The sequence below is a fragment of the Triticum urartu genome, chromosome 7A (genome assembly GCF_056163025.1).
Source record: "Triticum urartu cultivar PI428250 chromosome 7A, HENAU_Tu73, whole genome shotgun sequence".
In the NCBI taxonomy this organism is placed as follows: Eukaryota; Viridiplantae; Streptophyta; class Magnoliopsida; order Poales; family Poaceae; genus Triticum; species Triticum urartu.
In genome coordinates, this window is record NC_141879.1 from 441,032,749 (window position 1) to 441,049,175 (window position 16,427).

A 16,427-nucleotide genomic window follows, 5' to 3' on the forward strand; every position below is an offset into this window, starting at 1 on the left:
AGTATTAAGCTAAACCTAACCATAGCATGAAACATATGGATCCAAATCAGACCCTTACGAAGCAACGCATAAACTAGGGTTTAAGCTTCTGTCACTCTAGAAACCCATCATCTACTTATTACTTCCCAATGCCTTCATCTAGGACCAAATAATGGTGAAGTGTTATGTAGTCGACGTTCACATAACACCACTAGAGGCTAGACAACATACATCTCATCAAAATATCGAACGAATACCAAATTCACATGACTACTAATAGCAAGACTTCTCCCTTGTCCTCAGGAACAAACGTAACTACTCACAAAGCATATTCATGTTCATAATCAGAGGGGTAATAATATGCATAAAGGATCTGAACATATGATCTTCCACCAATTAAACCAATTAGCATCAACTACAAGGAGTAATTAACACTACTAGCAACCTACTAGCACCAATCCCGGACTTGGAGACAAGAATTGGATACAAGAGATGAACTAGGGTTTTGAGATGAGATGGTGCTGATGAAGATGTTGATGGAGATTGCCCTCTCCTGATGAGAGGAGCATTGGTGATGACGATGGTGATGATTTCCCCCTCCGAGAGGGAAGTTTCCCCGACAGAACAGCTTTGCCGGAGCCCTAGATTGGTTCCGCCTCGTGGTGGCGGAGTTTCGTCCCAAAAGGTTGCTTCTGGGTTTTTTCTCGATGAAAGACTTCATATAGCAGAAGATGGTCATCGGAGAGCCACCAAGGGGCCCACGAGGTAGGGGGGCGCGCCCTAGGGGAGGACGCGCCCCCCACCCTCGTGGGCAGGGTGTGGGCCCCCTGGTCTTCATCTTTGGCAAGGATTTTTCATTATTTGTTATAAGGTATTCCGTGGACTTTCAGGACTTTTGGAGTTGTGCAGAATAGGTCTCTAATATTTGCTCCTTTTCCAGCCCAGAATTCCAGCTGCCGGCATTCTCCCTCCTTATGTAAACCTTGTAAAATAAGAGAGAATAGCCATAAGTATTGTGACATAATGTGAAATAACTGCCCATAATGCAATAAATATCGATATAAAAGCATGATGCAAAATGGATGTATCAACTCCCCCAAGCTTAGACCTCGCTTGTCCTCAAGCGAAAGCCGATAACAATAAATATGTCCCCATGTTTAGAGGTAGAGGCGTCGATAAAAATAAAATACGGACATGAAGGCATCATGATTATTCTCATAACAGCAACATATATAGATATTGTCATATGATTACTTATGTTTAAGTGATGGTCTATTCACAATGCAAAAGTATGGATCAGAAACCTTATTGAGAACCAACAAACTATAACCTCAGTCATTGAAGCAATTGCAATTTATCATAACATCAGAAAGAGTCTATGTCAGAGCTAAAAAGCAAGTCCACATACTCAATTATCATCTAGTCCTTCATAGTTGCTAACACTCACGCAATACTTGTGGTTACAGAGTTTTAATCGGACACAGAGAAAGATAGGGGCTTATAGTTTCGCCCCACAACCTTTTACCTCAAGGGTAATGTCAACAATAATAACTCATGCCCCCCTACATCCAATTAGATATATATATGAGGTTCTTTCCAACATGCTAGGCTTGCCAAAGGATAAAATGAAAAAGGGAGAGGTGAATATCACCATGACACTTGCATAAGGTAGAAGATAATAATAAAAGATAGGCCCTTCACAGAGGGAAGCAGAGGTTGCCATGCGCTTTTATGGTTGGATGCACAAAATTTTAATGCGAAAGACCGTCACTTTATATTGCCCCTTGTGATATGAACCTTTATTATGCAGTCTGTCGCTTTTATTACTTCCACATCACAAGATCGTATAAAGCTTATTTCTCCCACACTAATCATACATATTTAGAGCAATTTTTATTGCTTTGCACCGATGACAACTTACTTGAAGGATCTTACTCAATCCATGGGTAGATATGGTGGACTCTCATGGAAAAACTGGTTTAAGGGTATTTGGAAGCACAAGTAGTATATCTACTTGGTGCTGAGAATTTGGCTAGCATGAGGGGGAAAGGCAAGCTCAACATGTTGGATGATCCATGACAACATACTTTATCTCAGATATAAGAAAACATAACCCATTACGTTGTCTTCCTTGTCCAACATCAACTCTTTAGCATGTCATATTTTGATGAGTGCTCCCAATCATAAAAGATGTCAATAATAGTATATTTATATGTGAAACCTCTCTTTCCTTATTACTTCCTATTAATTGCAACGATGACCAAAGCTATGTCTGCCAACTCCCAACAACTTTTAATCGTCACACTCTTTCTATGTGAAGTCATTACTATCAATAAGATCAATATGAACTTTTGTTTCTTCTTATTCTTTTTCTCTTTTCTTTTATTTAGCCAAGATCACAGCAAGAAAATCAAGCCCTTGACTCAACACTAATCTTTATTATATAGCTCACGGACTCGATTACATAGAAAGATCATAAGGCAAAACTCAAAACTAGATCATGTCATAAACTTTATTCTACTAGATCAAAATACTACTAATAGGATCGAACTAAGGAAAACGGTAAAGATAGGAGTTGTGATTGTGATACGATACCGGGGCACCTCCCCCAAGCTTGGCAGTTGCCAAGGGGAGTACCCATACCCATGTTATTATGTCTCCTTCTTTGTTGTTGGTGAAATATTCTTGGCGATGATTCCTCTCAGAATACGATTCTCCTCCTCGAGCTTGTTGACTTGCTGCTTGAGGTCCATTGTTTCCTTACGAAGCTTTCCTATGACGGCTAAAGCTCCTTGCACCCAAGGGTGTTTCATAGCTGCGGGGGAACAAGGGACACTCCTATTCATATTTTCATAAGAAAGAAATCTAACATTGGAAGGGATAACCGAGTTTGGAATAGCTGAGCTCTGTAGTTCCCCCATCGTGAACCCATCTCGGAAGCTAGAGGTGACTTCTTGATCCTCCATGGCATCTACCCTCATTAAGTCAGCCTCCATCTCTTCCTCCGTTGCTGGCCCAAAGTGGTCAGGGTTGCTGTTTGCCCTTGGTTCCGGTGCCAGATTAGATACCCGGCTCTCCCCGACTGACTCTTGAGAAGACATCTTGCTCTAATATGCAGCAGCAATAGCTCGAAACAAAAACAGAGGATGTTTGTGTGATACGGGAGTCAAAACCTTCGGGAGAATATATAGTGAATTTTTACCGACCAAAATACGTATCATGCAAGAAAACAGAGTCCGGAAGGCACACGAGGAGCTCACGAGGTAGGGGGCGCGCCCAGAGGGGTAGGGCGCGCCCTCCACCCTCGTGGGGCCCTCGTGTCCTTCCCAGACTGCTACTTAATTTTCTATTTTTCAAAATATTCCAAGACGGAGAAATATTGCCTTAAAATTGTTTTGAAGTCGGTTTACTTACCGTACCACATACCTATTCCTTTTTGGAGTCTGAAACGTTCTAGAAAGTGTCCCTTATGTATTCCTCCGAGGTTACGGTTTCAATAATATTGGTTTCAATATTTATGGGATTACCTGAGATATAATGTTCAATTCTCTGACCGTTTACCACCTTCGGATTTGTGCCTTCGAAGTTGTTGATTTTTATGGCACCGGAATGATAGACCTCCTTGATAACATAGGGGCCTTCCCATTTAGAGAGAAGTTTTCCTACAAAAAATCTTAAACGAGAGTTGTATAGCAATACATAATCACCTACATTAAACTCACGCTTTTGTATCCTTTTGTCATGCCATCTTTTAACCTTTTCTTTAAACAACTTGGCATTTTCATAAGCTTGGGTTCTCCATTCATCAAGTGAGCTAATATCAAATAACCTCTTTTCACCAGCAAGTTTGAAATCATAGTTGAGCTCTTTAATAGCCCAATATGCCTTATGTTCTAGTTCGAGAGGTAAGTGACATGCTTTTCCATATACCATTTTATACGGAGACATACCCATAGGATTTTTATATGCAGTTCTATAGGCCCATAATGCATCATCAAGTTTCTTGGACCAATTCTTTCTAGACCTATTGACAATCTTTTGCAAAATTAATTTGAGCTCTCTATTACTCGATTCTACTTGACCACTAGACTGTGGGTGATACGGAGATGCAATTCTATGATTGACGTCATATTTAGCAAGCATTTTACGGAAAGCACCATGAATAAAATGTGAACCACCATCAGTCATTAAATATCTAGGGACTCCAAACCTCGTAAAAATAACTTATTTAATCATTTTAATAGAAGTGTTATGATCAGCACTACTAGTTGGAATAGCTTCTACCCACTTAGTAACGTAATCAACAGCAACTAAAATATGTGTATATCCATTAGAGGCAGGAAAAGGTCCCATATAATCAAAGCCCCAAACATCAAACGGTTCAATAACAAGTGAATAATTCATAGGCATTTCTTGACGTCTACTAATATTACCAATTCTTTGACATTCATCACAAGATAGGACAAACTTGCGGGCATCCTTGAAGAGAGTAGGCCAATAAAAACCGGATTGCAATACCTTATGTGAAGTTCTATCTCCCGCGTGGTGTCCTCCATAAGTTTCGGAGTGGCACTTGCGTAGGATCTATTCCTTTTCATGCTCAGGTACACAACGTCTAATAACACCATCTACTCCTTCTTTATAAAGATGTGGGTCATCCCAAAAGTAATGTCTCAAATCATAGAAGAACTTTTTCTTTTGTTGGTATGTGAAGCTAAGTGGTATAAATTTAGCGACTATGTAATTAGCATAATCAGCATACCAAGGGGTACTACGAGAAGTACTTATGACATTTAATTGTTCATCAGGAAAGCTATCATCAATAGGTAGTGGGTCATCAAGAACATTCTCTAACCTAGATAAGTTGTCTGCAATGGGGTTCTCAGCTCCTCTTCTATCAACAATATGTAAATCAAATTCTTGTAACAAGAGAACCCATCTAATAAGTCTAGGTTTGGCATCTTTCTTCCCCATAAGATATTTAATAGCAGCATGATCAGTGTGGATAGTTACTTTAGAATCAACAATATAAGGTCTGAACTTATCACAAGCAAATACAACTGCTAAAAGTTCTTTTCAGTAGTAGCATAATTTCTTTGAGCATTGTCTAGAGTCTTACTAGCATAATGGATAACATTTAATTTATTATCAACTCTTTGCCCTAGAACAGCACCTACAACATAATCGCTAGCATCACACATAATTTCAAAGGGTAAATTCCAATCAGGTGGCTGAACAATAGGTGCAGAGACTAATGCTTTCTTAAGTATTTCAAATGCTTCTACACAATCCTCATCAAAGACAAATGGTATATCTTTTTGTAATAAATTAGTCAGAGGCCGAGAAATTTTTGAGAAGTCCTTAATGAACCTCCTATAAAATCCGGCGTGACCAAGGAAACTTCTTATACCTTTGATGTCCTTGGGACATGGCATCTTTTCAATAGCATCAACCTTGGCTTTATCAACTTCAATACCTCTTTTAGAAACTTTATGCCCCAAGACAATACCCTCATTAACCATAAAGTGGCACTTTTCCCAATTTAAGACAAGATTAGTTTCTTCACATCTCTGCAAAACTCGATCAAGATTGCTTAAGCAATCATCAAAAGAAGATCCATAGATGGAAAAGTCGTCCATGAAAACCTCACAAATCTTTTCACAAAAGTCAGAGAATATAGCCATCGTGCATCTTTGAAAGGTAGCAGGTGCATTACGTAAACCAAAAGGCATACGTCTATAAGCAAAAGTACCAAAAGGGCATGTAAAAGTAGTCTTCGATTGATCTTTAGCCGACACAGGTATTTGAGAGAAACCAGAATAACCATCTAGAAAGGAGTAATGTGTATGCTTGCATAATCTTTCTAGCATTTGATCGATAAAAGGTAAGGGGTAATGATCTTTCTTAGTAGCCTTATTTAATTTGCGGAAATCAATTACCATCCTATAACCTGTAATAATTCTTTGTGGAATCAATTCATCTTTATCATTAGGAACAACAGTAATACCTCCCTTCTTAGGGACACAATGAACAGGACTTGCCCACTGACTATCAGCAACGGGATAAATTATACCTGCCTCCAGAAGCTTTAGTATTTCTTTTCTTACCACTTCTTTCATTTTAGGATTCAGACGTCGTTGAGGATCACAAACTGGTTTGGCATCTGCTTCCAAATTTATTTTATGTTGACACAGAGTCGTACTAATGCCCTTAAGATCATCAAGAGTATATCCAATAGCAGCATGGTGCTTCTTCAGAGTTTTCAATAATCTTTCTTCTTCATGATATGAAAGGTTAGCACTAATAATAACATGATATATCTTCTTTTCATCAAGATAAGCATATTTAAGATTATCAGGCAACGGTTTAAGATCAAACACGGGATCACCCTTAGGTGGAGGGGGATCCCCTAGGATTTCAACAGGAAAATTGTGTTTCAGAATAGGTTCCTGTTTAAAGAATACTTCATCTATTTCCCTTCTTTCATTCATAAACATATCATTCTCATGGTCTAGCAAATATTGTTCTAAAGGATCGCTAGGAGGTACGACAATAGAAGCAAGACCAATAATTTCATCCTTACTAGGCAATTCTTCTTAATGGTGTTGTTTACTAAATTTAGAGAAATTAAACTCATGAGTCATATCATCTAAGTCGATAGTAACAACATCCCTTGTGCAATCTATGGTAGCATTAACAGTATTCAAGAAGGGTCTACCAAATATAATGGGACAAAAGCTATCTTGTGGGGAACCAAGAACAAGAAAATCAGCAGGATATTTAGTTTTCCCACACAAGACTTCAACATCTCTAACAATTCCCATTGGTGAAATAGTATCTCTATTAGCAAGTTTAATAGTAACATCAATTTCTTCTAACTCAACAGGTGCAATGTCATGCATAATTTCTTTGTATAAGTCAATAGGTATTGCACTAGCACTAGCACCCATATCACATAAGCCATGATAACAATGATCTCCTATTTTAACAGAAATAACAGGCATGCCTACCACAGGTCTAGGTTTATCTGTATCACGGGGTTTAGCAATTCTAGCAGTTTCATTACAGAAGTAAATAACATGCCCATCTATATTATCAGACAAGAGATCTTTAACAATAGCAATATTAGGTTCAACTTTAACTTGCTCAGGAGGTGTAAATGTTTTAATATTGCTTTTACGAACCACAGTTGAAGCTTTAGCATGATCCTTTATCCTAACAGGGAAAGGTGGATTCTCAACACAACAAGTAGGAACAATAGGATCATTATAAGTGACAGTCTTTTCTTAAACTTTAATAGGTGCAGCTACTTTTACTTCTATGGAAGTATGATATTTAAACCACTTCTCCTTAGGGAGATCAACATAAGTAGAAAAATATTCACATAAAGAAGCTACTATCTCATAATCAAGTCCATATTTAGTGCTAAACTTACGGAAAATATCAGTATCCATAAAAGATTTAACACAATCAAACTTAGGTGTCATACCTGACTCCTTACCTTCGTCGAGATCCCAATCTTCAGAGTTGCGTTTAATTCTATCCAATAAATCCCATCTAAATCCAATAGTCTTCATCATAAAATAGCCAGCACAAGAAGTATCGAGCATGGTGCGATTATTTTCAGAAAGCCGAGCATAAATTTTTTGAAGAATTGTTTCTCTTGGGAGCTCATGATTGGGGCATGAATATAACATTGATTTAAGCCTCCCCCAAGCTTGACGATGCTTTCTCCTTTGCGAGGCCAAAAATTATATATATAATTGCGGTCACGATGAACAAGATTCATAGGGTAATACTTTTCATGAAATTCCAATTTCAATCTTCTATAGTTCCATGATCTCGTATCATCACATAGCCTATACCATGTCAATGCGTCTCCCTTCAAAGATAAAAGGAAGACCTTCTTCTTAGCAACATCATCGAGTATACCTGCAAGCTTAAATAATCCAAACTTCATCCACATATATTAGGTGTTCATCAGGACGCTTTGTTCCATCTCCTGTAAAAGGATTAGCTAGCAGTTTTTCTATCATACCCGAAGGATACTCATAAGGAATTTCATTTTCAATAGGTTCAGTAGGTTGAGGAGAAACTCTTTGCTCTACTGGTCGGGGTGAAGATACCCCGAACAAGCCCCTCAGAGGATTACTTTCCATAGTAACAAGTGACAGTAAATTTCAGCACACTATATAAATTTTTCCTTACCAAATTCCACCAACCAAAGGTGCTTCACTCCCCGGCAACGGTGCCAGAAAAGAGTCTTGATGACCCACAAGTATAGGGGATCTACCATAGTCCTTTCGATAAGTAAGAGTGTTGAACCCAATAAGGAGCAGAAGGAAATGATAAGCGGTTTTCAGCAAGGTATTCTCTGCAAGTACTGAAATAAGTGGTAACAGATAGTTTTGTGATAAGATAATTTGTAACGAGCAACAAGTAACAAAAGTAAATAAAGTGCAGCAAGGTGGCCCAATCCTTTTTGTAGCAAAGGACAAGCCTGGAAAAACTCTTATATAAGGAAAAGCGCTCCCGAGGACACATGGGAATATCGTCAAGCTAGTTTTCATCATGTTCATATGATTCACGTTCGGTACTTTGATAATTTGACATGTGGGTGGACCGGTGCTTGGGTGATGTTCTTACTTGAACAACCATCCCACTTATGATTAACCTCTATTGCAAGCATCCTCAACTACAACAACAGTATTAAGGTAAACCTAAGCATAGCATGAAACATATGGATCCAAATCAGACCCTTACGAAGCAACGCATAAACTAGGGTTTAAGCTTCTGTCACTCTAGCAACCCATCATCTACTTATTACTTCCCAATGCCTTCCTCTAGGCCCAAATAATGGTGAAGTGTTATGTAGTCGACGTTCACATAACACCACTAGAGGCTAGACAACATACATCTCATCAAAATATCGAACGAATACCAAATTCACATGACTACTAATAGCAAGACTTCTCCCTTGTCCTCAGGAACAAATGTAACTACTCACAAAGCATATTCATGTTCATAATCAGAGGGGTAATAATATGCATAAAGGATCTGAACATATGATCTTCCACCAATTAAACCAACTAGCATCAACTACAAGGAGTAATTAACACTACTAGAAACCTACTAGCACCAATCCCGGACTTGGAGACAAGAATTGGATACAAGAGATGAACTAGGGTTTTGAGATGAGATGGTGCTGATGAAGATGTTGATGGAGATTGCCCTCTCCCGATGAGAGGAGTGTTGGTGATGACGATGGCGATGATTTCCCCCTCCGGGAGGGAAGTTTCCCCAACAGAACAGCTCTGCCGGAGCCCTAGATTGGTTCCGCCAAGGTTCCGCCTCGTGGCGGCGGAGTTTCGTCCCAAAAGGTTGCTTGTGGTTTTTTTCTCTACGAAAGACTTCATATAGTAGAAGATGGTCATCGGAGAGCCACCAGGGGGGCCACGAGGTAGGGGGCGCGCCCCCACCCTCGTGGATAGGGTGTGGGCCCCCTAGTCTTCATCTTTGGCAAGGATTTTTCATTATTTATTATAAGGTATTCCGTGGAGTTTCAGGACTTTTGGAGTTGTGCAGAATAGGTCTCTAATATTTGCTCCTTTTCCAGCCCAGAATTCCAGCTGCCGGCATTCTCCCTCCTTATGTAAACCTTGTAAAATAAGAGAGAATGGCCATAAGTATTGTGACATAATGTGAAATAACATCCCATAATGCAATAAATATCGATATAAAAGCATGATGCAAAATGGACGTATCAGTGTTAAATCACATGGCGATGTGAACTAGATTAGTGACTCAAGTGCAAGTGGTAGACTGAAGGAAATATGCCCTAGGGGAAATAATAAAGTTGTTATTTTGTATTTCCTTATATCATGATAAATGTTTATTATTCATGCTAGAATTGTATTAACCATAAACTTGATACATGTGTGGATACCTAGACAAAACACTGTGCCCCAAGTAAGCCTCTATTAGACTAGCTCGTTAATCAAAGATGGTTAAGTTTCTTAACCATAGACATGTGTTGTCATTTGATGAATGGGATCACATCATTAGGAGAATGATGTGATGGACAATACTCACCTGTTAGCTTAGCATATTGATCGTTCAGTTTTATTGCTATTGCTTTCTTCATGTCAAATACATATTCCTTCGACTATGAGATTATGCAACTCCCAGATACCGGAGGAATACCTTGTGTGCTATCAAACGTCACAACATAACTGGGTGATTATAAATAAGCTCTACAGGTATCTCCGAAGGTGTTTGTTGGGTTGGCATAGATTGAGATTATGATTTGTCATTCCGAGTATCGGAGAGGTATCTCTGGTCCCTCTCGGTAATGCACATCATAAGAAGCCTTGCAAGTAAAGTGACTAATGAGTTAGTTGCAGGATGATGTATTATGGAACAGGTAAAGAGACTCGCCAGTAACAATATGGAACTAGGTATGCAGATACCGACGATCGAATCCCGGGCAAGTAACATACCGATGGACAAAGGGAATAACGTATGTTATCATAAAGATTCGGCCGATAAAGATCTTTGTAGAATATGTAGGAGCCAATATGAGCATCCAGGTTTCGCTATTGGTTATTGATCAGAGAAGTGTCTCGGTCATGTCTACATAGTTCTCGAACCAGTAGGGTCCGCACGCTTAACGTTCGATGATGATATAATATTATGTGAGTTTTGTGTCTTGGTGACTGAATGTTGTTCGGAGTCCTGGATGAGATCACGGACATGACGAGGAGTCTCGAAATGGTCGAGAGGTAAAGATTGATATATAGGACGATGGTATTTGGACACCGGAAGTGTTCCAGTGGGTGTGGGTACTTATCGGGTCACGGGAAGGTGTTTGATGTACCCCCGGCAATCCTATGGGCCATATGGGCCTTGTGAAGGAACACACCAGCCCACATTGGGCTGGTGCACCCTATAAGGCTATATGAGGAGGAGAAGGAAAGGGGGAAGGGAAAGGAAAGTGTGGATTAGGATTCCCACTTCCTTCCCTCACCCCCCTCTTTCGTTCCCCTTCATGCATACATGGAAACGGGGCGCAGGGCAAGGCAGGGATCTAGGGGGCGGCGGCCTACCCTAGGGCGCCCCTGGCTGCCTCTCCTCCCCCTCCCACCTATATATATGTGGGAAGGGGTGCCTAGAACACACACAAACCATCGTTATTCATGTGCGGTGCCCCCTTCCACAACTTACGCCTCCGGTCATATCTTCATAGTGTTTAGGCGAAGCCCTGCGCAGATCACTTCACCATCACCGTCACCACGCCGTCGTGCTGATGGAACTCATCTTCTTCCTTGACACCTTTGTTGGATCAAGAGGACGAGGGACGTCATCGAGCTGAACGTATGCAGAACTCAGAGGTGTCGTACGTTCGGTGCTTGATCGGTCGGATCTAGAAGAAGTTCGACTACATCAACCGCGTTGTCAAATGCTTCCGCTTTCGGTATACGGGGGTACGTAGACACACTCTCGCCCTCGTTGGTATGCATCTCATAGATAGATCTTGCGTGAGTGTAGGAATTTTTTTGAAATTGCATGCTACATTTCCCAATAGGGATACCATTTTTCATATTATATCATGATTGTTTTGAAGAAGTGTTGTCATCCGAGATTTATTATTATTACTCGCTAGATGAGTATGCCATTGATATGAGTAAATGTGAGGCCTAAATGTTATTGTGAATATGGTTAGTTCATAATCTTTGCTGAAAACCCGAATATTGGCTAGCCATATTTGCAACAACAAGATCAAACAGAGTTTCTAAAAGTTTTTCTTTGTCACTTTCAGTTTGTCAACTGAATTGCTTGAGGACAAGCAATGGGTTAAGCTTGGGGGAGTTGATACGTCTCCATTGTATCTACTTTTCCAAACTCTTTTGCCCCTGTTTTGGACTCTAATTTGCATGATTTGAATGGAACTAACCTGGACTGACGTTGTTTTTAGCAGAATTGACGTGATGTTAGTTTTGTGTAGAAATCAAAGTTCTCGGATTGACCTGAAAATTTATGGAGAATTTTTGTGGAATATATAAAAAATACTAGCGCAAGAAGTTACCAGAGGGGAGCCACCCAGAGGCCACAAGCCCTAGGGGCGCGCCCTGCGGGCTTGTGGGCCCCTTGCCCCCTAGACCTCCTCCGACCCTAATTCCAACGCTTCGAAAAAGTTGTCAGTAATTGAATGCCAAACACACATGCATTTCTAGTCTTCGATACTAAGCAAACCATGCACTTCGGATAAATGAAGATATGTTTCGGTGGCACATGGTCGGCTGGCCTTATCCCCTGTTAGAAGGGAAATATCTAGAAGCTCTATACGGATGCTTAGCCCGAGGCGTTGGGAGGAACTTACCTGCTAAGCCTAATACTTTCAAGCCAAAGACATTTATCCAAAGTAGATTGCCATCCTCGGCTTTGAAGACAAGTTTGGGGGCTACTGACGGTGTCCTGGACTAGGGGGTCCCGGCCTAGCCGAAGTAGTCCATGGACCGGACTGATAGCCCGCTGATGAGAAAGGACTCCGGAGGCCTCTAACTTGTGGCGTAAGCATATTGGACTTCACCGAGGACTTGGCGTGTACTCCAAGTATATCTATTAGGATCGGCATGGAACCCCTAGATGGACCGACCATGTGTAACCCTAGATACCACCGGTGCCTATAAACCAGAGGGTTTAGTCCATAAAGATATGTTGATCACCATCACCATTACCCTTAGGGTTTAGTCCACAACTTACGATCTAAGGTAGATCAACTTTGTACTTTGATACATCCACAATATAAAAAAGAGCAGGAAGTAGGGTTTTACCTCCTCAAGAGGGCCCTGTAACACCCCGGATGTTATTTACCTAATATTTAATTCAACTCTTGCCGTTTCCGGCGTTAAGTTATTTTATTTTCTTGGGTTAGGGTTTTTGTCTCCGTGTGTTGTTGTTGTTGTCATGCATCTCATATCATGTCATCATGTGCATTGCATTTGCATACATGTTCGTCTCATGCATCCGATCATTTTCCCCATTGTCCGTTTTGCATTCCGGCGCTCCGTTCTCCTCCGGTGGTCATTTCTACCTTCCTTTCGTGTGTGGGGATTAAACATTTCCGTATTGGACCGACACTTGCCAAGCAGCCTTGGTTTACTACCGGTAGACCACTTGTCAAGTTTCGTACCATTTGGACTTCGTTTGATGCTCCAACGGTTAACCGAGGGACCGAAAAGGCCTCGTGTGTGTTGCAGCCCAACACCCCTCCAATTTGGCCCAAAACCCACCAAAACCCTCTCCATAATCTAGAGCGTTCGATCACGATCGCGTGGCCGAAAACCGCACCTCATTTGGACACTCCTAGCTCCCTCTATGCCTATAAATATCACCCCCTCCCGAAATTTCGGTTCTTCTTCCCCCCGAAACCCTAAAGATCCAGATCCGCCGCCACTGGACATGTCCGCCACGCCGGACACTTCGTCCGCCGCTGCCCGCGGCCATTGACGGGGCGCCATGTGGCCCGGCCACCGCCTCAGCCGCCGCGGCCCGCCCGGCCCGCGGGAGACCCTCCCGGGCCCGACCGCCGCCTCCCCGCGCCCAGCGTTCCTCCGCCCGAGGCGCGCCGCCCGCCGGCCGCCCTCCGCGCTACGCCTCCACGCCGGCTCGCCGCGCCACCGCGCCTCCTCGCCGGCGGCGGCCGCTCCGCCGTGCCGCCCCACCTTGCCGCCCGTGCCACCGCGTCGCCACGTCACCGGGAGCGACTCCGGCGAGCTCCGCCGACCTCCTCCGACCGCCGTCTACCGCATCGGCCTCCCCATCCTCCCCACCGTCAAGTTTTCCGGCGAGTTCAAGTTTTCCGGCGAAGATCCAGGCGAACCTCGGGATCCGCGTCAAGCAAACCCTAGATCTGGAGGTGGTATTTTTCGTCCAAGTCCCCGATTCCTAGATTCAAATGCCCTTGTTCATCATGCCGTAACTTTGCATCTGTAACTCCGTTTTGTGCGTGTAGCATATCAAAATGTTCGCCTCAGAGAGCACATCATTTCATCTCATTGCATCATTTTCATTTGAGGTCATATTGATGCCCAAAATGCTGTTGAAAGAGTGCTATTTGAGATAATTGCCAGATCTGCTGCTCCATATAGCTATTTGTCATTTTTGCCATGATTATTGTGTGCATGATATGCCCCTGAGCTCTACATATGTTTTGTTATATGCTTTGTCATCTTTTCAGAGGTGCAATCCATGTATTTTTGTGATGTGTGTGGTGACTAGCACAAGCTTGCAAAGTGGTGCATTCGTTAATGCTGATTTCAGGGACTTAGCAATTCCACTAAGTCCTTGGACTGTTTTTATCAATATGCCATATGTTCATGTTGTTTCCTAGTGATCCGTGCCTTGTTTGGGGATGATCAGTAAGGATGTTTTGTTAATATTGTAGTGCTCTTTCCATCCATGTCTTTGTTTGCAATTATGGAGCACCCTACCTTGAGTCAATCGAGCTCTACTTTTGCTATTTCGTGAATCTGGGCAAATTGTCTACTTGTTAGCGATTTCGTCGAGGATGTTGTAGATTATCCGTGCATGCTATGTTATTGTTCTTACCATGTCTAGCTTGTATAATGTGTATTCTTCATGGGTGCATGCTTAGATTGTCATGAAATGCTCTGTAGTGAGTGCATCGAGCTCGTAAACATGCCTACTTGATATCTGATTTGCATGTTCCAGTTTTTCACTAAGTCTGTGAAAGGATCGATATGGTTGACTAGAGGGGGGGTGAATAGGCAACTAACAATTTTTAGCTTTTCCTTAGCAATTTAAACTTTGCATCAAAGTAGGTTGTCTAGATATGCAACTAGATGAGCAACCTATATGATGCAACACGAATAGGAACACAAGCAAGCAAGATATATGAAACAAATAAGCTACACAAGTAAAGGCACGGGATAACCAAGAGTGGAGATGGTGGAGACGAGGATATGTTGCCAAAGTTCCTTCCCTTTGAGAGGAAGTACGTCTCCGTTGGAGCGGTGTGGAGGCACAATGCTCCCCAAGAAGCCACTAGGGCCACCGTAATCTCCTCACGCCCTCACACAATGCGAGATGCCGTGATTCCACTATTGGTGCCCTTGGAGGCGGCGACCGAACCTTTACAAACGAGGTTGGGGCAATCTCCACAACTCAATTGGAGGCTCCCAACGACACCACGAAGCTTCACCACAATGGACTATGGCTTCACGGTGACCTCAACCGTCTAGGATGCTCAAACACCCAAGAGTAACAAGATCCGCAAGGGATTAGTAGCGGGGAATCAAATATCTCTTGGTGGAAGTGTAGATCGGGGCCTTCTCAACCACTCCCGAGAAAATCAACAAGTTTGGTTGGCTAGGGAGTGAGATCGGGCGGAAATGGAGCTTGGAGCAATAATGGAGCTTTAATGGTGGAAGAGGTGAGTCAACAGGGAAGAAGGAGACCCTTATATAGTGTGTGGAAATGATCCAACCGTTACCCACCAACCAGCCCGCGGCCAGCGGTACTACCGTGCCTGGCCAGCGGTACTACCGCAAGGCCGCGCGGTACTACTGCTTGCAACCAAGCGGTACTACTCTTGGCGAATCCAGTCTGGAGCAAGGAACTCATCACCTGGATACGTCTTCTCCCAAGTGGTGGAGAGCAGCAGAAACAGGTACGGTCCATAGATAGGTACCTTGCGAGTGAACACCGCAAACTGAAGCTCACACCACATGATGTGTGAGACATCAAGTGGCTGAGTCTGAGAAGAACGTGCCTCTGCACACAAGAGCAACATGTCCACTAGATATGCATGTACCTTGTCCTTGTCGCCAATGCGTGGGAACAGAGTGTTGCGGAAGATGCGATGCATGATATCCAAAAAGGAGTTCAACACCCAAGATGACTTGCCATTGGGAAGTACCTTCTCAACAAGGAAGGGCTGAAGCTGGTTCTTGTTGGCAGACTCAGAGTTGGCATGGGGGTGAACGCCAACGGGGGTGTGAAGCCCGTCATCAGGAATGTGCAGCAGATCCATGAACTCTTTCCATGTAGCAGACAGCTGACGGCCATTGGTCATCCAGGTCATCCTCCGCTCCTCCCCGGGATGAAAGTACACTGAGGCAAAGAACTGACAGATGAGCTCAGGGTCATAGTCAAGGTGAAAAGAGATCACCGGCTCAATAGCAAACTGCTCCACCAAGTCCAGAGCCTCTCCAAAATAGTCACGAAACTTGTCCTTCCGCAGGTGATGCATGTCTATCCACTTGACATCCACAAAGGTATTATGCTTGTTCTTGATCACATCCAGATAGATGAGAGCCTGTTGCTTGGTCCAGAACAACTCGGTGCCTCTGAGGATAGCCCGAGGATTCACATAGGGATTGATCTTCCGGCGCTCGACATACTCAGTGGTTGAAATCTCGTCCATG